The sequence below is a fragment of the Taudactylus pleione genome, unplaced genomic scaffold (assembly GCF_031769625.1).
Source record: "Taudactylus pleione unplaced genomic scaffold, aTauple2 ptg001142l, whole genome shotgun sequence".
Classification (NCBI taxonomy): domain Eukaryota; kingdom Metazoa; phylum Chordata; class Amphibia; order Anura; family Myobatrachidae; genus Taudactylus; species Taudactylus pleione.
The window spans coordinates 794,589-818,958 of NW_028285543.1; the positions used below are offsets into that span (position 1 = coordinate 794,589).

Here is a 24,370-nt window from a genome sequence, read left to right on the forward strand (position 1 = left end):
TATCACTGGTCACTGATTTGTCTATGTACTGTACGTCACTGATTTGTCTATGTACTGTACGTCCATGGTCACTGATTTGTCTATGTACTGTACGTCCCTGGTTTGTCTATGTACTGTACGTCCCTGGTTTGTCTATGTACTGTACGTCCCTGGTCACTGATTTGTCTATGTACTGTACGTCCTTGGTCACTGATATGTCTATGTACTGTACGTCACTGATTTGTCTATGTACTGTATATCACTGGTCACTGATTTGTCTATGTACTGTACGTCATTGATTTGTCTATGTACTGTACGTCCCTGGTCACTGATTTGTCTATGTACTGTACGTCATTGATTTGTCTATGTACTGTACGTCCCTGGTCAATGATTTGTCTATGTACTGTACGTCACTGGTTTGTCTATGTACTGTACGTCCCTGGTCACTGATTTGTCTATGTACTGTACGTCACTGATTAGTCTATGTACTGTATATCACTGGTCACTGATTTGTCTATGTACTGTACGTCACTGATTTGTCTATGTACTGTACGTCCCTGGTCACTGATTTGTCTATGTACTGTACGTCACTGATTTGTCTATGTACTGTACGTCACTGATTTGTCTATGTACTGTATATCACTGGTCACTGATTTGTCTATGTACTGTACGTCCGTGGTCACTGATTTGTCTATGTACTGTACGTCACTGATTTGTCTATGTACTGTACATCACTGGTCACAGATTTGTCTATGTACTGTACGTCACTGGTTTGTCTATGTACTGTACGTCCCTGGTCACTGATTTTGTCTATGTACTGTACATCACTGGTTTGTCTATGTACTGTACGTCCCTGGTCACTGATTTGTCTATGTACTGTAAGTCACTGATTTGTCTATGTACTGTACGTCACTGATTTGTCTATGTACTGTAAGTCACTGATTTGTCTATGTACTGTACGTCACTGGCCACTGATTTGTCTATGTACTGTACGTCACTGGTTTGTCTATGTACTGTAAGTCACTGATTTGTCTATGTACTGTACGTCACTGGTTTGTCTATGTACTGTAAGTCACTGATTTGTCTATGTACTGTACGTCACTGGCCACTGATTTGTCTATGTACTGTACGTCACTGGTTTGTCTATGTACTGTAAGTCACTGATTTGTCTATGTACTGTATGTCACTGATTTGTCTATGTACTATACGTCACTGGTCACTGATTTGTCTATGTACTATACGTCACTGATTTGTCTATGTACTGTACGTCACTGATTTGTCTATGTACTATACGTCACTGGTCACTGATTTGTCTATGTACTGTACGTCCCTGGTCACTGATTTGTCTATGTACTGTACGTCACTGGTTTGTCTATGTACTGTACGTCCCTGGTCACTGATTTGTCTATGTACTGTACGTCACTGGTTTGTCTATGTACTGTACGTCCCTGGTCACTGATTTGTCTATGTACTGTACGTCACTGGTTTGTCTATGTACTGTACGTCCCTGGTCACTGATTTGTCTATGTACTGTACATCACTGGTTTGTCTATGTACTGTACGTCCCTGGTCACTGATTTGTCTATGTACTGTACGTCACTGGTCACTGATTTGTCTATGTACTGTACGTCACTGATTTGTCTATGTACTGTACGTCACTGATTTGTCTATGTACTGTATGTGAGGACATGGGATGTGTGTTACAAATTTACTGGCAGCATCTCAGTCATTGCAGAGATCAATTTACTTTTTAGTCCTTTTGTGTCCCCCTTCCCGTCTCCTAGTGTATGTGTGATCATTCTCAGGACACACATTTCCATTAGCATGTCTATTATGTACTGTAATAATGTAAGTAATTGTAATGTTTAATACTGGATAAGCCTTGATGTTAGCCTGGTCCATATGTCTGTGTTATTTGTAACCACTAGAGCAAGGTGACACCTCCCAGAACAAAAGACCCTCTAAGTTAATTCCCACCTCCCCAGGGGACGCTCAGGATTTACTCCTCCTTCCATTTGCCTGTTTTGTGTCTCACGTGAATCTGGCAGACTGAACGGAACCATCCCAGCAGGTGTTCGTCAGGGAAGTAATACCCAGAGGAGGTAGGAGAAAGTGACAGCATAAGGGACCCGCACCAATCAGCAAACGGTGCAACCCCCCCTGGGTGGTCACAATATCGTGGGAAATTGGAAGATTTTAAAACATGTCACCGAAGGCAACTCCACATGTTAGTCGCTGACTTTGGCTAAGAGGCCTCGCTCTTCCATGGTGCTAGTGGAACGCATCACCAGTTCTGTGGATTTATACTTGGAAATTCTGCAAGGACCTATACGCTATTCATTGCTGTGTGTTCTGTGATTAGCTTCTACTGTATGGGATCCTGGAATCAATTGTTTGGACCCAGGGACTATCACTGCTGTGTGATCTCTGATAGTTTCTACGTGTGGGGTCCTGGAAGCGATTGAGTGGACATACGCTATGCACTGCTGTGTGATCAGTGATAGTTTCTACTGTGGGGACTGAGGGTCTCTAGCTATTTTGTGGAATTGTTCTGGGACATTATACTCTACTGGGACTGCCTCTGTCTGGACTGCTACCTGTTTATTGCCCGTTCACTGGATTTACTGCTTGTCCTGACATATTATCTGTTGCTGTGGAAAAATAAACCATCACGTTGGTTTCATCTGCTCGGTGTCTGGGTGATTGAGTGAACCCCGTATCCTCACATTTGGCGGCAGCGACAGTGGGATCATTCAGACATCAATCAAGGAGCAGTGAAAGCGTGAAGTCACTCACAATAGAGAAGAGAGGATCAGGCCAACTGAGTGGTCGTCAGTCCTGTAAAAGGTAAAATGGTGCTAAGGAAAGAAAGTCAGTGCCTCAAGTCTCCCAGGGCAGTGAAGCTCATGGATGGAGGTACGTCGGTATGTCGGCAGGCTAGGAAGCCGGATATTTTATTTTTTATATGGATGCAGTACATATGGGCATACTGGAATGATGCTCGGAGGATGATTAGCGGGTGGAGAGTATCCAGCTTAACAGACAAATTGTGTTATCTGGGAGATGCTTTCATGCACTGCAGAAGTGAAGCAGTCACATGGAAGATGCTGGATGAACCAGAGTTTGAAGAATTTGCGGAGGAAGTGAAGGCTACAATGGCCCAAATGATACAAGGAAGCCACTGTACAAAGACAGAAGGGCAGGTGCAGGATAAGTGGTCCTCCTGGACAGACCCAGAGGAAAGATCCGATAGAACTACTGCAACCCGGCCAGACAACCGAGGGGGTTGCCCCAAAATTAACTGTTACCAGTGGAGCAGGGTCGTTGTCAGGGGGGCCCCTAAGCCCTATGGACGAAATGAGCATGGAGGAGTTGATAGCAGAATGCCAGCTGCGGGGCATCCCTGGCCAATTCGGCACGCGCAGGGAAATCCTTCAGTGTATACTCCAGGACGAGGGGGACCCCACCAAAGCGTTCACTGATTATCGGACATTTATACTCGATCACAGCCCACCGATGAGTGTGGGGGAACAGCTGGAGTGTCTGGAGTCGTGCTTTGTTGTGGCAGAGGAAGAGGCCTCAGATCGTGGTCTCCTGGACACCCCAGGCTGGCGGGACCAGTGTTGCAGGGTGGATGCGGAAAGGCAGCGCCTGCAACAGCTTCTCCCACTCCCAAAGGACACAGCTGCCCAGTGTACTATACTGAGAGAGGCTAGCGCCCAAGTGAAGGAAGCAGTGCCCATAATACAAGCACCCGAGGTGGAGTCGCATTACACCTTCCCTTTTGCTGAGGTGGAAGATGGAGACCTATTAACCAGCTGCCAGGGGATCTATGAGGACGGTGTCCGAGAGGAGATCACAAAGGTTGGGGGAGTACCGTCTCGCTTCCCGACCACAAACATACCAGTCACAGATGGCATCGTGGTCCAGGCTGTTCAGCATACTCAGCTGGGAGAGGCCCATCATGATGAACTGGTAATGGCAGACTTATTTAATCGGGGGAGGCTGAGGAGAAAATGTCCTGTGTATATCCTGCTATCCTAACTCCCCCTGAAGGATATGAAGGATTGTACCCGATCCCCTATTTGGAAACTGAGGAATTGCAGACAAAATGTTGGTACGTACCCTGTGATTTAAACGGAACATGGGTAGCAAAGACTGTTACCTTAAAATCAGATCATAAATCAGAAGAGGATTTGTTATCACCCTGTAATAAGTGGTGGTGGACTGTAACTATGTGCCAGGGGATTTGCCTGCCCTTAGTAAGATTCCAGCAAGTACAGACCAGGTGGATGTCAGGAGACAGCGCTTGCAACCCCTTCTGCCACCCCAGGGAGAAGGCACTGCACAACCCGGCCCCCTGCATCTCACAGAACACGAGACATTCACGGAGATAAGTTTGGAGTGTTCAGCAGTTAAAAGCCTGAGTGGTACCCAACCAGTTATCCAGCCGACCGGGCTAGTAGAGGGAGTTACCAAGGTGGAGGACAGTCCAGAAGAAGATCCAGGTGAGACGCTGGCTTTTGAGGGGGGAGGGCTGGGACAGGACCAGCCTGTCCTGGTGGCTCCCCTGCAGCCACTAACTGCACATATACAAGGATCATCCTGGGGCCCGAGCCATGAGGAGCCCACATGTTGCACTGAAAGTTGTCAGCCCCCCAGTTGGTGTTTGGGGAAGGAAGGAATGGACACTGCCACAGAAGTGCCATGTACAGAGCCCCAATATTTGCCTGCCCATGGGCAGCTGTTACTTGTACAAGGTGGTGAGGGGGAAGGTACCCACTGCCCCTGTGTTCCAGAAGTGAGGGCATTAAGACATCTGATTGGTATGCTTTGGGGAAAGGGGTGTGATAATGTGAAGGGGGAACACCGAACGTCTGACTTGAGGGAATTGCTAAATCCTCTGGTGGTAAAATGGGACATGTTATATTGTAATTTTGTACTTGTGAATGGTCTAACTAGGCTGCTTCTTACATCCTGGCTCTTATGTTACATTACTCTGTGGGACACTGGGGGCACACTCACCCACAAGATGCTTTACCCTGCACACCACCTCGCCCAGTCTGTAATGTGTCCTTATCACCCCTGGGAACAAGGCCTAAAAAGTGGGAGAGGAATGTGAGGACATGGGATGTGTGTTACAAATTTACTGGCAGCATCTCAGTCATTGCAGAGATCAATTTACTTTTTAGTCCTTTTGTGTCCCCCATCCGTCTCCTAGTGTATGTGTGATCATTCTCAGGACACACATTTCCATTACCATGAATATTATGTACTGTAATAATGTAAGTAATTGTAATGCTTAATACTGGATAAGCCTTGATGTTAGCCTGGTCCATATGTCTGTGTTATTTGTAACCACTAGAGCAAGGTGACACCTCCCAGAACAAAAGACCCTCTAAGTTAATTCCCACCTCCCCAGGGGACGCTCAGGATTTACTCCTCCTTCCATTTGCCTGTTTTGTGTCTCACGTGAATCTGGCAGACTGAACGGAACCATCCCAGCAGGTGTTCGTCAGGGAAGTAATACCCAGAGGAGGTAGGAGAAAGTGACAGCATAAGGGACCCACACCAATCAGCAAACGGTGCAACCCCCCCTGGGTGGTCACAATATCGTGGGAAATTGGAAGATTTTAAAACATGTCACCGAAGGCAACTCCACATGTTAGTCGCTGACTTTGGCTAAGAGGCCTCGCTCTGCCATGGTGCTAGTGGAACGCATCACAGTTCTGTGGATTTATACTTGGAAATTCTGCAAGGACCTATACGCTATTCATTGCTGTGTGTTCTGTGATTAGCTTCTACTGTATGGGGTCCTGGAATCAATTGTTTGGACCCAGGGACTATCACTGCTGTGTGATCTCTGATAGTTTCTACGTGTGGGGTCCTGGAAGCGATTGAGTGGACATACGCTATGCACTGCTGTGTGATCAGTGATAGTTTCTACTGTGGGGACTGAGGGTCTCTAGCTATTTTGTGGAATTGTTCTGGGACATTATACTCTACTGGGACTGCCTCTGCCTGGACTGCTACCTGTTTATTGCCCGTTCACTGGATTTACTGCTTGTCCTGACATATTATCTATTTCTGTGTGCTGTGGAAAAATAAACCATCACGTTAGTTTCATCTGCTCGGTGTCTGGGTGATTGAGAGAACCCCGTATCCTCACACTGTACGTCACTGATTTTTCTATGTACTATACGTCACTGGTCACTGATTTGTCTATGTACTGTACGTCCCTGATTTGTCTATGTACTGTACATCACTAGTCAATGATTTGTCTATGTACTGTACATCACTGATTTGTCCATGTACTGTACGTCCCTGATTTGTCTATGTACTGTACATCACTAGTCAATGATTTGTCTATGTACTGTACATCACTGATTTGTCCATGTACTGTACGTCACTGATTTGTCTATGTACTGTACGTCCCTGGTCACTGATTTGTCTATGTACTGTACGTCACTGATTTGTCTATGTACTGTACGTCACTGGTCACTGATTTGTCTATGTACTGTACGTCACTGATTTGTCTATGTACTGTACGTCACTGATTTGTCTATGTACTGTACGTCACTGGTCACTGATTTGTCTATGTACTGTACGTCACTGATTTGTCTATGTACTGTACGTCCCTGGTCACTGATTTGTCTATGTACTGTACGTCACTGATTTGTCTATGTACTGTACGTCACTGATTTGTCTATGTACTGTACGTCACTGGTCACTGATTTGTCTATGTACTGTACGTCACTGATTTGTCTATGTACTGTACGTCACTGGTCACTGATTTGTCTATGTACTGTACGTCACTGGTTTGTCTATGTACTGTGTGAGGCTCTGCGGATCACTTGTGATGAGAAGGAAGAAGAAGAGTCCTCTATTACGTGATCCAGCAGGTTTGTACAGAGGCAGGATACTAGGACTGTAATGAGCCCCTGCTCATTTCACCTTCCTATTAGCTTCATCGGGGGAATCCCTCATTTCTCACTCAGTCACTTAATGTTTATAATAATTGCAAACCAGCTGCAGCCATCATGGCTAAAAGTATTACGTACTGCTGGAGTCACCCCAGAGCACTCTCCCTAAACAGAGGCGGCCAGTCCTTAATTGCTGATGTTCCCAGCATTCGCTGTATCCGCTTAATATGCAGATACTGTCTCCAACCACTTACAGCAGCCATTAGGGGATGCGGTACACTTACAGCAGCCATTAGGGGACGCGGTACACTTACAGCAGCCATTAGGGGACGCGGTACACTTACAGCAGCCATTAGGGGACGCGGTACACTTACAGCAGCCATTAGGGGACGCGGTACACTTACAGCAGCCATTAGGGGACGCGGTACACTTACAGCAGCCATTAGGGGATGCGGTACACTTACAGCAGCCATTAGGGGACGCGGTACACTTACAGCAGCCATTAGGGGACGCCTAACGTGATACCCCTAATTGTGGGAGTATCACCTTTAAGTACGATCAAGGGTAAAAATACCTTTGTTTATAAAAGATGTATACGTTTTATTGCATATATGCGCATTAATGTTGTTTCAAAACTGTAATTTATATTGTACTTCTGTTCCATGCTTGCAAGTACATGCCTCGTTGTGTACCCCCTGGGAGTTATGGTTTCTCCCATTGGACTTCTACTGTTGCAATTGAGGGGGGGTACGAGGCAAGGACTTCCCCACTGTACTTAAAAGGGGAGCCCTGCTTGCCCTTTAGTGTTACTTAGCCCCCAGTAACTGACCTGTACCACGCTACCCCCAGCGGGAGCAAAGCCGGCGCGTGTTCAGGACCCGGATGGAGCTTATCAAAATGGGCTACCTAACGGACCATTGGGGGTTCCTGAGGCGCTGAGGTGAAGGACGGGGCGGTGCCGGAGCACTCACCGGTGGGAACGCGGTGACCGACGGACATGTTGACTATAGCGCCAGGACTACAGAGAATCCTGAGGTAGCAGCAAAGAGGTCTGGACCCGCACTCTGACTGACCTGATTGACGGTGGGAGTGGAGCCCCCTGACAGCTTGAATCACCGGAGCTCTCTGGACTTCCTCTGCGCATTGGACGGTGTCGCGTTCAGACTGAGACAGGAGGAGTGGCTGGTCAGACTCATGGAGAGGCGGGCTGTAGGAGGAGAAGTCCGGCCGCTACATCTGACAGCGGTGGTGGAGACTGGCTGCCGATGCTGTACAGGAGTCTCCCTTCAATTCGACGATCTGCAGGAGAGGTCAGTAATGACATCAAGTACAGCCCTGAATTAGCCCTACCCAGCTCAGCAGAAACCAAGTTACAGCCTAGTGTCTATATTAAGCTAAGGAAAGGTGACCCTCCCATACAACAAAGTAGCGCTGATATCAAAGTGTAGACAGCACAGCCACATAGTAAAGACTGCAAAACGAGACCAATCTTTATGCCTCCAAAGTTACCCTTTGCTGCATCAGGGCTCACATATACAGCTCCCCAGTAGCCTGATAACCAACATTGGCAACTGTCAATGGCTCTTAGGGCTACCTGACGCATCTCATAAGGACAGGCAAATGCTCTTGTTAAGAGAAATACATTACCCTCTACTTGTAACAACAAACCCCAGGATAGACCAGATTTAAAGTGGATTAACATTGTTTAGTCTGCTGCAGAGACTAGTCTTCCCCAGTTCGAGATTACCTAATATCTGGTACTTTTTCTACCTGCGCAGAAACTCCTTTACTGATGTTGTGCAGGCTATTACAAGCGCGCAGAGGAAAATAGAAGCTAAGTTGCCAGCTCAGGAACAGCTTCAGGATTCATTGAATAATTACAAAGTAGCACTTCAATATTCCTAATTAGAAGAAAGGAGCCACTACTTCCTACACAATTTAGACTCAGTTAAAGAAACCAGTTCATTAATGGATTGTTTAATTACAACATGATTAATGTGCACCACCTGTAAAGATTTAACTGGCCAGCAATGGTTGTAATGTATTGACTTGAATAGTTCTATTTAGTAATTTAATTATACAGGTTATATAATGTATCATATCGTAAAGTTTGCACAAAATGTTGGTTTCTTGCCTAGGGTTGTAACGCTCTTTCAAATTTGCAGGCATACAGAGAAGGAAGCAGGTTCCTGTATAATAGAACTAAATCGGAACACGTGTGTTTTCTGTGTGAACTCTGAAATTGTAATATACCCTTTAATGTATCTGTATGAAACAAAATGTTAATTTAACCGGTTGCTTTATCTTATATTTTTGCTGATATTGCTAATAAAATATAGCATTGAGTACCAATTGGTCTGATATTACTAGAATCACGGGATAATTGACTAATCCCAGTCTCGGGTAACTTCCCAAAGAGCTCCCTTAAATAGAACACTTTATTCGGGTGTGACATTAGGGGACGTGGTACACTCACAGCAGCCATTAGGGGGCGTGGTACACTCACAGCAGCCATTAGGGGACGTGGTACACTCACAGCAGCCATTAGGGGACGTGGTACACTCACAGCAGCCATTAGGGGACGTGGTACACTCACAGCAGCCATTAGGGGACGTGGTACATTTTACTGAGGACAATGTTCTTTTCAGCACAATATAGCGGCACCACAAGGTCAACACCGGTAAAATGTCAATGGTGTCAGCAGTATAACTGGTGACACGTGTGGTTTCAGAATTATCGTGCCGACAAGAACACTGTCGACAATTCCTTGTTGACATTATGACAAACAGTCAATAGGGCAAATACACACACTCAGCCAACCCCGTGTCACTCAGTCACTTGGGGAATGAGGGGCAGGACTGCAGACACAGGACTGGAGAGACAGGGCCCGGCAGTGTGGGCACAACTAGTAGGCAGGTCGCAGCTGCCATGAATGAGACTCTTCACAGTAGTAATTGTTGCCATTGGCTATAACACTCTACAAAAAACAGGATTTTGGTACTTACCGATCAATCCCTTTCTCAGATTCCATGGGGGAGACTGGAGTTTACAATGAGGGTATAGACGGGTGATGGGTGGAGCTTGGCACATTAAATATTCTAAAGAATAGAAGGTGGCTCCTCCCCCTCTATACCCCACTGGCCTCAGTTAGGATAAACCAAGCCCGAGCAGAGAGAAAAGAAGGATATTGTTTACACTAGACTGTTTCAGCGGGACGCAGCTCTCTGCTCGAATCGAAATCGCCCAAATGCACCCTACCCTTATGGTGGAGCCCCGCTGAAACAGCAGTCTCCACCCACAGGCCAAAGTGTCTCACGCAGGGAAAAAACGCTCAGGCGAGCATGTGCACGGCATCAATTGACACTGCGGGAAGAGCTTGGGGGCAGCCCAGCATATCCATGAGTGCTGGGCATGCCCCATATAGTGATAAAAAGGGGCGTGTCTCAAGGACAAGCATGCAGCTGCAAACATACCAGAGAACAGCACTGGGACGGCGTCCAGTGTCCCCTTGGAATTGGAGAAAAGGATGTATCGGTAAGTACCAAAATCCGGTTTTCTCCCTCCCTCGGGGGGACACTGGCATTTACAAAGTGGATGTCCCAAAGATGTCCTCCCAGATGGGAAGGCGCTGAGAAATCTGCAGTACACTGCAAACAAATTCTGATTCTGTGGACGCAAAGGTATCAAAGCGGTAGAACTTAACAAAAAAGTGTGAACTGTGGATCAAGTAGCCACACGGCAGAGCTATAAACCGAACCCTCGTCTTGCAGACAATGAGGTCCCAACCGATCTAGTAGAGTGTGCAGAAATGAACCCAGGAGGAGGTAAGCCTGATGGATGACAAACAAGCACATACAAGGAATCTGACTTTTATTGCCCAAACCACATTCAAAGACGGTGAAGAGGAATCTGCAGACAGACGACAGAACAAATACCACAATGGATTGACTGATATGGAAGGCCGAGCCCACCTTTGGCAAAAAGAGTGCCTTCGTTCGAAGATCAGCCCAATCTTCATGAAAAACTAGGTAGGGAGGACATCAGGACAGAGCCCCAAGCTCGTACACCCTCATAGTGGAAACCAGAACCAAAACGGTCTTCTAGGACAAATACTTGAGCTCCATATCCAATTGCAGGAAGGTCAACACAAGGTTGAAATCCCATGTGGCAGTAGGAAGAACAAATGTTGGTTGAACTCAGGTGCTGAAAAAAACTGAAATCTGCAAGATAGCCCAGACGAAAACCAGCATCCACTCGTGCCTGGAGAAACTGAAGAAGACAGGACAGCTAGAAGGATTTAGGTGGAAAACCACGGCGTTCACACCAATAAACATAAGACCTCCATGTGTGATAGTAATGTGCCATCGGTTTTCCTGGCCCAAAGCATAGTAGGAATTAGAGCTTCCGGGATACCTTTTTTTGCCTCAGGCTCGTGGCTTCAACAGCCACGCCATTAAACGAAGACACTATAATGCGGGGTACATGAACAGACCATGCTGATGAAGATTCGGCCAGAGTGGTAACAGCCATGGATCGTGTGCAACGAGCTGCAGAAGATCCAAGTATCACACGTGGCGAGGCCAATCCACGACCACTAGGATGACTGTTGTGGAACCACGCTTGATGCGTTTGAGAATCCGCAGCAGAAGTGGAAAAGGTACACCAGATTAAACCTCCACAGTATGGACAAAACATCTGCCACCTCTGCTCCCAGATCCCGCATTCTGGAGCAAAAATGGTCTCTGTCGAGTGGCCAAGAGACCGATCTGTGGTAAAAACACGTGGAGCAGATGACAGGCTGTAGGGAAGAGTTTGGAGCTGAGAGTCCAGGATGGCAAAGCAGAGGAACGCCTGGTGCTGTTCCCAAATTGATATGTGTAGGTAAGCATCCCTCATGTCCAAGGACACCAGAAATTCCCCAGCCTCCAAGACCATGATTACCAAGTGTAGGGATTCCATTTTAAACCGGTGAACCATCAAACGAACATTTAATGATTTGAGATTCAAAATAGGCCGGACTAAACCATCCGGCTTCGTAACGACAAACAAATTGGAGTAAAAACCCTGAGCTCGCTGATGTACCGTGACCAGGACCAAGATCTTGGAGACAAGAAGCTTGTCTATTGCCTGCTGCAACACCCTCTGCTTCTACAAAGAGACCGGCAGGCTGGTAGCGACAAACCAAGCTGGGGGAGAAGAAAAAAAAAAAAAACACTCTATAATCGCTTACAAAATTGCAAGCCCAAACATTGAAACAGGTTTGGACCCAAACGTTTTTTAAATGAAATAGGCGAGCTCCCTCCGTGGGGCCCCAGGTGGCATGGGAGACCGTCATGCTGCTGGTTTTTCTGCAGGCTTAAGATCCATATGACGGGCAGGACCAGACTGACATCCTCTGATATTTCTTCCTCTGGCCGCAGACAAGGCACCACTAGGTTTAGAACAGAATTGAGAGGGGGCATAAAAAAAGCAAAAGGACAGTCCCGAATAGGGCCAATGAGGCATCGTAGAGGATAAAGGCAAAAAAGTACTTTTGCCCCGTGTCGCAGGACAGAAGGGGATCAGGAATCAGCTGCTGGATCTCAACTTCATAGGCATCAGGACCAACTTGGGCTCAGAGTTTAGCACGCTCAGTACAGGGCTCAGTCCAGGTCTCTTCATCCTTCCCTCCACCTCTCCCCTCAAAGGCAGCTCCAAGAGAGCCCTCTACCTACACAAGAAGCCCCAGAAAGAGCCCTTTCCCCTCACAGGCAACCCCAGGAAGAGCCCTGTACCCTCACTGGGATGACTCACACTTTGCAGGCATCCCCGGGGAACCTCTATGCTCACGGGCAACATCTCCCCTTATAGGAAGCCCCAAATAACTCTCCCTTCACAGGGAACCTTTAATCTCACAGGTAGCCCCTGGGAACCTCTTCCTCATTGGCAGCCCCGGGAACTTCTTACCTTACAGGAAGCCTCTCCTCATTGGTGGCCCCTGAGAACCTCTCCCTCATTCGTAGCCCTGGGAACCTCTCCCCTCACTGGCAGCCACAGGAACCCTCACCCCAAAGGGAAGCTCTCACTTCACAGAAAATCACTTACCCCACAGGAAACCTCTCTCTTCCCTGGCAGCGCCAGGAACCTCTCCCCTCACTGGCAACCCCAGGAACCCTCACCTCACAGGAAACCTCTCACCTCACTGTTAGCCCCGGGAACCTCTCATCTCACCTCACTAGCAGCCCCTGGAACCTCACAGGGAACCCCTCACCTCACCGGCAGTCCTTACCTCACTGGCAGCCCCAGGAACCTCACAGGGAACCTCTCACCTCACTGGCAGCCCCAGGAACCCCTCACCTCATTGGTAGACCCAGGAACCTCGCACCTCACAGGCAGCTCCAAGAACCCCTCACCTCACTAGCAACCCCAAGAACCTCTCACCTCACAGGAAACCCCTCACCTCATTGGTAGACCCAGGAACCTCGCACCTCACTGACAGCCCGGGAACCTCTCACCTCACAGCTGAGTGTAGTCCCCACATAGGGCATAGGGCGCCGCGCAGCATGCTGGGATTTGTAGTCCCTGACTTTGAGCACTGACCCCAGATACAGCCATAAGCACTACACCTCCCAGCAGACCCCGCGCTGCAGCACTCTGACAGGTTCTCCGTCTGCGCGGTGCCTGCTGGGAAGTGTAGTTCCGGAGACAGAGCGATGAGTGGCGCCCGAGGCTTAGGGAACTACAGCTCCCAGGAAGCAGCGCGGCAGCGGGTTGTGCTGAGCCGGGATGCGGGATCTGGGGGGCGGAGGAGGGGAGGACATTGGGCCGGATGGGGCGGGTCCCGGGATCTGTTTCCGCTGAATGGAGCCTCCCTGAGCAAATCCCATCAAGGTAACACTCAGGTAACACAATAACACCTGGGGCTGGGGAGCTGTGCGGTGTAACCCTGTGTGTGCTGTGCTGTGCGGTGTAACCCTATGTATGCCAGTGCTGTGCGGTGTAACCCTGTGTGTGCTGTGCTGTGCGGTGTAACCCTGTGTGTGCTGTGCTGTGCGGTGTAACCCTGTGTGTGCTGTGCTGTGCAGTGTAACCCTATGTATGCCAGTGCTGTGCGGTGTAACCCTGTGTGTGCCAGTGCTGTGCAGTGTAACCCTATGTATGCCAGTGCTGTGCGGTGTAACCCTGTGTGTGCCAGTGCTGTGCAGTGTAACCCTGTGTGTGCCAGTGCTGTGCGGTGTAACCCTATGTGTGCCAGTGCTGTGCGGTGTAACCCTGTGTGTGCCAGTGCTGTGCGGTGTAACCCTGTGTGTGCCAGTGCTGTGCAGTGTAACCCTATGTATGCCAGTGCTGTGCGGTGTAACCCTGTGTGTGCCAGTGCTGTGCAGTGTAACCCTGTGTGTGCCAGTGCTGTGCGGTGTAACCCTATGTGTGCCAGTGCTGTGCGGTGTAACCCTGTGTGTGCCAGTGCTGTGCGGTGTAACCCTGTGTGTGCCAGTGCTGTGCGGTGTAACCCTATGTATGCCAGTGCTGTGGGGTGTAACCCTGTGTGTGCCAGTGCTGTGCGGTGTAACCCTGTGTGTGTGTGCTGTGCGGTGTAACCCTGTGTGTGCCAGTGCTGTGCGGTGTAACCCTGTGTGTGCCAGTGCTGTGCGGTGTAACCCTGTGTGTGCCAGTGCTGTGGGGTGTAACCCTGTGTGTGCTGTGCGGTGTAACCCTGTGTATGCCAGTGCTGTGCGGTGTAACCCTCTGTATGCTGTGCGGTGTAACCCTGTATATGCTAGTGCTGTGTGATGTAACCCTGTGTGTGCTGTGTGGTGTAACCCTGTGTATGCAAGTGCTGTGCGGTGTAACCCTGTGTGTGCTGTGCGGTGTAACCCTGTGTATGCCAGTGCTGTGCGGTGTAACCCTATGTATGGTGTGCTGTGTAACCCTGTGTATGCCAGTGCTGTGTAACCCTGTGTGTGCTGTGCGGTGTAACCCTGTTTGTGCCAGTGCTGTATGGTGTAGCCCTGTGTGTGCCGGTGCTGTGCTGTGTAACCCTGTGTGTGCCAGTGCTATGCGGTGTAACCCTGTGTATGCTGTGCGGTGTAACTCTGTGTGTGCCAGTGCTGTGCGGTGTAACCCTGTGTGTGCCAGTGCTGTGCGGTGTAACCCTGTGTGTGCCAGTGCTGTGCGGTGTAACCCTATGTATGCCAGTGCTGTGGGGTGTAACCCTGTGTGTGCCAGTGCTGTGCGGTGTAACCCTGTGTGTGTGTGCTGTGCGGTGTAACCCTGTGTGTGCCAGTGCTGTGCGGTGTAACCCTGTGTGTGCCAGTGCTGTGCGGTGTAACCCTGTGTGTGCCAGTGCTGTGGGGTGTAACCCTGTGTGTGCTGTGCGGTGTAACCCTGTGTATGCCAGTGCTGTGCGGTGTAACCCTCTGTATGCTGTGCGGTGTAACCCTGTATATGCTAGTGCTGTGTGATGTAACCCTGTGTGTGCTGTGTGGTGTAACCCTGTGTATGCAAGTGCTGTGCGGTGTAACCCTGTGTGTGCTGTGCGGTGTAACCCTGTGTATGCCAGTGCTGTGCGGTGTAACCCTATGTATGGTGTGCTGTGTAACCCTGTGTATGCCAGTGCTGTGTAACCCTGTGTGTGCTGTGCGGTGTAACCCTGTTTGTGCCAGTGCTGTATGGTGTAGCCCTGTGTGTGCCGGTGCTGTGCTGTGTAACCCTGTGTGTGCCAGTGCTATGCGGTGTAACCCTATGTATGCCAGTGCTGTGCGGTATAACCGTGTGTGCCAGTGCTGTGGGGTGTAACCCTGTGTATGCTGTGGGGTGTAACCCTGTGTATGCTGTGGGGTGTAATCATGTGTGTGCCAGTGCTGTGCGGTGTAACCCTGTGTATGCCAGTGCTGTGTAACCCTGTGTGTGCTGCGCGGTGTATGCCAGTGCTGTGCGGTGTAACCCTCTGTATTCTGTGTGGTGTAACCCTGTGTATGCCAGTGCTGTGCGGTGTAACCCTGTGTGTGCTGTGCTGTGCGGTGTAACCCTGTGTGTGCTGTGCTGTGCAGTGTAACCCTATGTATGCCAGTGCTGTGCGGTGTAACCCTGTGTGTGCTGTGCTGTGTGGTGTAACCCTGTGTGTGCCAGTGCTGTGCAGTGTAACCCTATGTATGCCAGTGCTGTGCGGTGTAACCCTGTGTGTGCCAGTGCTGTGCAGTGTAACCCTATGTATGCCAGTGCTGTGCGGTGTAACCCTGTGTGTGCCAGTGCTGTGCAGTGTAACCCTGTGTGTGCCAGTGCTGTGCGGTGTAACCCTATGTATGCCAGTGCTGTGCGGTGTAACCCTGTGTGTGCCAGTGCTGTGCGGTGTAACCCTGTGTGTGCCAGTGCTGTGCGGTGTAACCCTATGTATGCCAGTGCTGTGGGGTGTAACCCTGTGTGTGCCAGTGCTGTGCGGTGTAACCCTGTGTGTGCCAGTGCTGTGCGGTGTAACCCTGTGTGTGCCAGTGCTGTGGGGTGTAACCCTGTGTGTGCTGTGCGGTGTAACCCTGTGTATGCCAGTGCTGTGCGGTGTAACCCTCTGTATGCTGTGCGGTGTAACCCTGTATATGCTAGTGCTGTGTGATGTAACCCTGTGTGTGCTGTGTTGTGTAACCCTGTGTATGCAAGTGCTGTGCGGTGTAACCCTGTGTGTGCTGTGCGGTGTAACCCTGTGTATGCCAGTGCTGTGCGGTGTAACCCTATGTATGGTGTGCTGTGTAACCCTGTGTATGCCAGTGCTGTGTAACCCTGTGTGTGCTGTGCGGTGTAACCCTGTTTGTGCCAGTGCTGTATGGTGTAGCCCTGTGTGTGCCGGTGCTGTGCTGTGTAACCCTGTGTGTGCCAGTGCTATGCGGTGTAACCCTGTGTGTGCCAGTGCTGTGCGGTGTAACCCTGTGTATGCTGTGCGGTGTAACTCTGTGTGTGCCAGTGCTGTGCAGTGTAACCCTGTGTGTGCCAGTGCTGTGCGGTGTAACCCTGTGTGTGCCAGTGCTGTGCGGTGTAACCCTGTGTGTGCCAGTGCTGTGCGGTGTAACCCTATGTATGCCAGTGCTGTGGGGTGTAACCCTGTGTGTGCCAGTGCTGTGCGGTGTAACCCTGTGTGTGTGTGCTGTGCGGTGTAACCCTGTGTGTGCCAGTGCTGTGCGGTGTAACCCTGTGTGTGCCAGTGCTGTGCGGTGTAACCCTGTGTGTGCCAGTGCTGTGGGGTGTAACCCTGTGTGTGCTGTGCGGTGTAACCCTGTGTATGCCAGTGCTGTGCGGTGTAACCCTCTGTATGCTGTGCGGTGTAACCCTGTATATGCTAGTGCTGTGTGATGTAACCCTGTGTGTGCTGTGTGGTGTAACCCTGTGTATGCAAGTGCTGTGCGGTGTAACCCTGTGTGTGCTGTGCGGTGTAACCCTGTGTATGCCAGTGCTGTGCGGTGTAACCCTATGTATGGTGTGCTGTGTAACCCTGTGTATGCCAGTGCTGTGTAACCCTGTGTGTGCTGTGCGGTGTAACCCTGTTTGTGCCAGTGCTGTATGGTGTAGCCCTGTGTGTGCCGGTGCTGTGCTGTGTAACCCTGTGTGTGCCAGTGCTATGCGGTGTAACCCTATGTATGCCAGTGCTGTGCGGTATAACCGTGTGTGCCAGTGCTGTGGGGTGTAACCCTGTGTATGCTGTGGGGTGTAACCCTGTGTATGCTGTGGGGTGTAATCATGTGTGTGCCAGTGCTGTGCGGTGTAACCCTGTGTATGCCAGTGCTGTGTAACCCTGTGTGTGCTGCGCGGTGTATGCCAGTGCTGTGCGGTGTAACCCTCTGTATTCTGTGTGGTGTAACCCTGTGTATGCCAGTGCTGTGCGGTGTAACCCTGTGTATGCCAGTGCTGTGCGGTGTAACCCTGTGTGTGCTGTGCGGTGTAACCCTGTGTATGCCAGTGCTGTGCGGTGTAACCCTGTGTGTGCCAGTGCTGTGTAACCCTGTGTGTGCCAGTGCTATGCGGTGTAACCCTATGTATGCCAGTGCTGTGTGGTGTAACCCTGTGTGTGCTGTGCGGTGTAAACCTGTGTATGCCAGTGCTTTGAGGTGTAACCCTCTGTATGCTGTGCGGTGTAACCCTGTGTATGCCAGTGCTGTGCGGTGTAACCCAATGTATGGTGTGCAGTGTAACCCTGTGTATGCCAGTGCTGTGCGGTGTAACCCTGTGTGTGCTGTGCGGTGTAAACCTGTGTATGCCAGTGCTTTGAGGTGTAACCCTCTGTATGCTGTGCGGTGTAACCCTGTGTATGCCAGTGCTGTGTGGTGTAACCCTGTGTATGCAAGTGCTGTGCGGTGTAACCCTCTGTGTGCTGTGCGGTGTAACCCTGTGTGTGCCAGTGCAGTGTGGTGTAACCCTGTGTGTTCCGGTGGAACCCTGTGTATGCCAGTGCTGTGCGGTGTAACCCTATGTATGGTGTGCAGTGTAACCCTGTGTAAGCCAGTGCTGTGCCAGTTCTGTACGGTGTAACCCTGTGTGTGCTGTGCGGTGTAACCCTGTGTATGCTGTGCTGTGTAACACTGTGTATGCTGTGCTGTGTAACCCTGTGTGTGCTGTGCGGTTTAACCCTGTGTGTGGTGGTGCTGTGCGGTGTAACCCTGTTTGTGCTGGTGCTGTACGGTGTAATGCTGTGTGTGCCGGTACTGTGCGGTGTAACCCTGTGTGTGCTGTACGGTGTAACCTTGTGTGTGCTGTGCGGTGTAAGCCTGTGTTTGCCGTGCCGTGTAATCCTGTGTATGTGTGTGCTGTGTAACCCTGTGTGTGCTGTGCGGTGTAACCCTGGGTATGTCAGTGCTGTGCTGTATAACCCTGTGTATGCCAGCGCTGTGTGGTGTAACCCTGTGTGTGCCAGTGCTGTGCCAGTTCTGTACGTTGTAACCCTGTGTGTGCTGTGCGGTGTAACCCTGTATGTGCCAGTGCTGTACGGTGTAACCCTGTTGATGGTGGTGCTGTGTAACCCTGTGTGTGCTGTGCGGTGTAACCCTGTGTGTGCCAGTGCAGTGTGGTGTAACCCTGTGTGTTCCGGTGGAACCCTGTGTATGCCAGTGCTGTGCGGTGTAACCCTATGTATGGTGTGCAGTGTAACCCTGTGTATGCCAGTGCTGTGCGGTGTAACCCTCTGTATGCTGTGCGGTGTAACCCTGTATATGCTAGTGCTGTGTGATGTAACCCTGTGTGTGCTGTGTGGTGTAACCCTGTGTATGCAAGTGCTGTGCGGTGTAACCCTGTGTGTGCTGTGCGGTGTAACCCTGTGTATGCCAGTGCTGTGCGGTGTAACCCTATGTATGGTGTGCTGTGTAACCCTGTGTATGCCAGTGCTGTGTAACCCTGTGTGTGCTGTGCGGTGTAACCCTGTTTGTGCCAGTGCTGTATGGTGTAGCCCTGTGTGTGCCGGTGCTGTGCTGTGTAACCCTGTGTGTGCCGGTGCTCTGCGGTGTAACCCTATGTATGCCAGTGCTGTGCGGTATAACCGTGTGTGCCAGTGCTGTGGGGTGTAACCCTGTGTATGCTGTGGGGTGTAACCCTGTGTATGCTGTGGGGTGTAATCATGTGTGTGCCAGTGCTGTGCGGTGTAACCCTGTGTATGCCAGTGCTGTGTAACCCTGTGTGTGCTGCGCGGTGTATGCCAGTGCTGTGCGGTGTAACCCTCTGTATTCTGTGTGGTGTAACCCTGTGTATGCCACTGCTGTGCCGTGTAACCCTGTGTATGCCAGTGCTGTGCGGTGTAACCCTGTGTGTGCTGTGCGGTGTAACCCTGTGTATGCCAGTGCTGTGCGGTGTAACCCTGTGTGTGCCAGTGCTGTGTAACCCTGTGTGTGCCAGTGCTATGCGGTGTAACCCTATGTATGCCAGTGCTGTGTGGTGTAACCCTGTGTGTGCTGTGCGGTGTAAACCTGTGTATGCCAGTGCTTTGAGGTGTAACCCTCTGTATGCTGTGCGGTGTAACCCTGTGTATGCCAGTGCTGTGCGGTGTAACCCAATGTATGGTGTGCAGTGTAACCCTGTGTATGCCAGTGCTGTGCGGTGTAACCCTGTGTGTGCTGTGCGGTGTAAACCTGTGTATGCCAGTGCTTTGAGGTGTAACCCTCTGTATGCTGTGCGGTGTAACCCTGTGTATGCCAGTGCTGTGTGGTGTAACCCTGTGTATGCAAGTGCTGTGCGGTGTAACCCTCTGTGTGCTGTGCGGTGTAACCCTGTGTGTGCCAGTGCAGTGTGGTGTAACCCTGTGTGTTCCGGTGGAACCCTGTGTATGCCAGTGCTGTGCGGTGTAACCCTATGTATGGTGTGCAGTGTAACCCTGTGTAAGCCAGTGCTGTGCCAGTTCTGTACGGTGTAACCCTGTGTGTGCTGTGCGGTGTAACCCTGTGTATGCTGTGCTGTGTAACACTGTGTATACTGTGCTGTGTAACCCTGTGTGTGCTGTGCGGTTTAACCCTGTGTGTGGTGGTGCTGTGCGGTGTAACCCTGTTTGTGCTGGTGCTGTACGGTGTAACGCTGTGTGTGCCGGTACTGTGCGGTGTAACCCTGTGTGTGCTGTACGGTGTAACCTTGTGTGTGCTGTGCGGTGTAAGCCTGTGTTTGCCGTGCCGTGTAATCCTGTGTATGTGTGTGCTGTGTAACCCTGTGTGTGCTGTGCGGTGTAACCCTGGGTATGTCAGTGCTGTGCTGTGTAACCCTGTGTATGCCAGCGCTGTGTGGTGTAACCCTGTGTGTGCCAGTGCTGTGCCAGTTCTGTACGTTGTAACCCTGTGTGTGCTGTGCGGTGTAACCCTGTATGTGCCAGTGCTGTACGGTGTAACCCTGTTGATGGTGGTGCTGTGTAACCCTGTGTGTGCTGTGCGGTGTAACCCTGTGTGTGCCAGTGCAGTGTGGTGTAACCCTGTGTGTTCCGGTGGAACCCTGTGTATGCCAGTGCTGTGCGGTGTAACCCTATGTATGGTGTGCAGTGTAACCCTGTGTAAGCCAGTGCTGTGCCAGTTCTGTACGGTGTAACCCTGTGTGTGCTGTGCGGTGTAACACTGTGTATGCTGTGCTGTGTAACCCTGTGTGTGCTGTGCGGTTTAACCCTGTGTGTGGTGGTGCTGTGCGGTGTAATCCTGTGTGTGCTGTGCGGTTTAACCCTGTGTGTGGTGGTGCTGTGCGGTGTAACCCTGTTTGTGCTGGTGCTGTACGGTGTAACGCTGTGTGTGCCGGTACTGTGCGGTGTAACCCTGTGTGTGCTGTACGGTGTAACCTTGTGTGTGCTGTGCGGTGTAAGCCTGTGTTTGCCGTGCCGTGTAATCCTGTGTATGTGTGTGCTGTGTAACCCTGTGTGTGCTGTGCGGTGTAACCCTGGGTATGTCAGTGCTGTGCTGTGTAACCCTGTGTATGCCAGCGCTGTGTGGTGTAACCCTGTGTGTGCCAGTGCTGTGCCAGTTCTGTACGTTGTAACCCTGTGTGTGCTGTGCGGTGTAACCCTGTATGTGCCAGTGCTGTACGGTGTAACCCTGTTGATGGTGGTGCTGTGTAACCCTGTGTGTGCTGTGCGGTGTAACCCTGTGTATGCCAGTTCTGTGCGGTGTAACCCTGTGTGTGTGCCGATACTGTGCGGTGTAACCCTGTGCGTGCTGTGCGGTGTGTCCCTTTGTATGCTGTGCTGTACGGTGTAACCCTGTGTGTGCTGTGCAGTGTAACCCTGTGTATGCCAGTGCTGTGCGGTGTAACCCTGTGTATGCCAGTGCTGTACCGTGTAATCCTGTGTATGCCGGTGCTGTACCGTGTAACCCAGTGTGTGCTGTGCGGTGTAACCCTGTGTGTGCCGGTGCTGTGCGGTGTAACCCTGTGTGTGCTGTGTGGTGTAACCCTGTGTGTGCTGCGCGGTGTAACCCTGTGTGTGCTGTGCCGTGTAATCCTGTGTATGTGTGTGCTGTGTAACCCTGTGTGTGCTGTGCGGTGTAACCCTGGGTATGCCATTGCTGTGCTGTGTAACCCTGTGTGTGCTGTGCGGTGTAACCCTGGGTATGCCAGTGCTGTACAGTGTAACCCTGTGTGTGCCAGTGCTGTGTAACCCTGTGTATGCCAGTGCTGTGCTGTGTAACCCTATTTATGCCCGTGCTGTGCGGTGTAACCTTGTGTATGCCAGTGCTGTGCGGTGTAACCCTGTGTGTGCCAGTTCTGTGCGGTGTGTCCTGTGTGTGCTGTGCGGTGTAACCCTGTGTATGCCAGTGCTGTGCGGTGTAACCCTGTGTGTGCCAGTTCTGTGCGGTGTGTCCTGTGCGGTGTAACCCTGTGTATGCCAGTGCTGTGCGGTGTAACCCTGTATGTGCTGTGCGGTGTAATCTTGTGTGTGCTGTGCGGTTTAACCCTGGGTATGGTGGTGCTGTGCGGTGTAACCCTGTGTGTGCTGTGCAGTGTAACCCTGTGTATGCCGGTGCTGTACAGTTTAACCCTGTGTATGCTGTGCGGTGTAACCCTGTGTATGATGTGCTGTACGGTGTATCCCTGTGTATGCCAGTGGTGTACAGTGTAACCCTGTATGTGCTGTGCGGTGTAATCTTGTGTGTGCTGTGCGGTATAACCCTGGGTATGGTGGTGCTGTACGGTGTAACCCTGTGTGTGCTGTGCCGTGTATGCCTGTGCCGTGTAACCCTTTGTGCGCTGTAACCCTGTGTGCGCTGTGCTGTGTAACCCTGTGTGCTCTGTAACCCTGTGTGTGCTGTGCTGTGTAACCCTGTGTATGCTGTGCGGTTTAACCCTATGTGTGCCAGTGCTGTACGGTGTAACCCTATGTGTGCCGATGCTGTGCGGTGCAACCCTGTGTGTGCCAGTGCTGTACGTTGTAACCCTGTGTATGCTGTGCGGTGTAACCCTGTGTGTGCCAGTGATGTGCGGTGTATCCCTAAGTGTGTGCCGGTGCTGTGCCGTGTAACCCTGTGTGTGCCTGTGCTGTGTGGTGTAACCCTGTGTATGCCCGTGCTGTGCCGTGTAACTCTGTGTATGCCGGTGCTGTGCCGTGTACCACTGTATGTGCCGGTGCTGTGCGGTGTAGCCCTGTTTGTGCCGGTGCAACCCTGTGTGTTCCAGTGCTGTGCGGTGTAACCCTGTGTCTGCTTTGCGGTGCAACCCTGTATGTGCTAGTGCTGTGCGGTGTAACCCGGTGTCTGCTGTGCGGTGTAACCCTGTGTATGCTGTGCGGTGTATCCCTGTGTAACCCTGTGTATGCTGTGCGGTGTAACCCTGTGTATGTCAGTGCTGTGCGGTGTAACCCTCTGTCTGTTTTGCGGTGTAACCCTGTGTGTGCCAGTGCTGTGCAGTGTAACCCTGTGTATGCTGTGCGGTGTAACCCTCTGTAAGCTGTGCGGTGTAACCCTGTGTGCCAGTGCAGTACAGTGTAACCCTGTATATGCTGCACGTTATATTCCTGTGTGTGCCGATGCTGTGCGTTGTATCCCGGTGTGTGCCGGTGCTATGCGGTGTAACCCTGTGTATGCTGTACGGTGTAATCCTGTGTGTGCTGTGCGGTGTAACCCTGTATGTGCCAGTGCTGTACGGTGTAACCCTGTTGATGGTGGTGCTGTGTAACCCTGTGTGTGCTGTGCGGTGTAACCCTGTGTATGCCAGTTCTGTGCGGTGTAACCCTGTGTGTGTGCCGATACTGTGCGGTGTAACCCTGTGCGTGCTGTGCGGTGTGTCCCTTTGTATGCTGTGCTGTACGGTGTAACCCTGTGTGTGCTGTGCAGTGTAACCCTGTGTATGCCAGTGCTGTGCGGTGTAACCCTGTGTATGCCAGTGCTGTACCGTGTAATCCTGTGTATGCCGGTGCTGTACCGTGTAACCCAGTGTGTGCTGTGCGGTGTAACCCTGTGTGTGCCGGTGCTGTGCGGTGTAACCCTGTGTGTGCTGTACGGTGTAACCCTGTGTGTGCTGTGTGGTGTAACCCTGTGTGTGCTGCGCGGTGTAACCCTGTGTGTGCTGTGCCGTGTAATCCTGTGTATGTGTGTGCTGTGTAACCCTGTGTGTGCTGTGCGGTGTAACCCTGGGTATGCCAGTGCTGTGCTGTGTAACCCTGTGTGTGCTGTGCGGTGTAACCCTGGGTATGCCAGTGCTGTACAGTGTAACCCTGTGTGTGCCAGTGCTGTGTAACCCTGTGTATGCCAGTGCTGTGCTGTGTAACCCTATTTATGCCCGTGCTGTGCGGTGTAACCTTGTGTATGCCAGTGCTGTGCGGTGTAACCCTGTGTGTGCCAGTTCTGTGCGGTGTGTCCTGTGTGTGCTGTGCGGTGTAACCCTGTGTATGCCAGTGCTGTGCGGTGTAACCCTGTGTGTGCCAGTTCTGTGCGGTGTGTCCTGTGCGGTGTAACCTTGTGTATGCCAGTGCTGTGCGGTGTAACCCTGTATGTGCTGTGCGGTGTAATCTTGTGTGTGCTGTGCGGTTTAACCCTGGGTATGGTGGTGCTGTGCGGTGTAAC

The 24,370-nt window shown here is 51.1% G+C and overlaps 2 protein-coding genes across 6 annotated transcripts in view; one reads left to right on the forward strand and one right to left on the reverse strand.

The window, feature by feature from the left end:
- LOC148453488 (uncharacterized) overlaps nt 1–13,508 on the reverse strand; it is a 47,001-nt gene extending 33,493 nt beyond the window's left edge. Inside the window, exons 1-2 of one of the 4 annotated variants that reach the window (XM_088462063.1) lie at nt 13,397–13,508; nt 7,976–8,201 (exon numbers count right to left, since the gene is read on the reverse strand). The gene's annotated coding sequence lies outside the window, so the exon portion shown is untranslated. Of the gene's footprint in view, nt 1–7,975; nt 8,202–9,907; nt 10,045–13,238; nt 13,288–13,341 lie in introns of those variants that run through there. The other 3 variants (XM_088462061.1, XM_088462062.1, XM_088462064.1) reach the window with 3 other exon arrangements.
- Nucleotides 13,509–13,693: 185 nt separating this feature from the next.
- LOC148453489 (uncharacterized) overlaps nt 13,694–24,370 on the forward strand; it is a 49,695-nt gene continuing 39,018 nt past the window's right edge. Inside the window, exon 1 of one of the 2 annotated variants that reach the window (XM_088462057.1) lies at nt 13,694–13,772. The gene's annotated coding sequence lies outside the window, so the exon portion shown is untranslated. Of the gene's footprint in view, nt 13,784–24,370 lie in introns of both variants that reach the window. The other variant, XM_088462059.1, reaches the window with a different exon arrangement.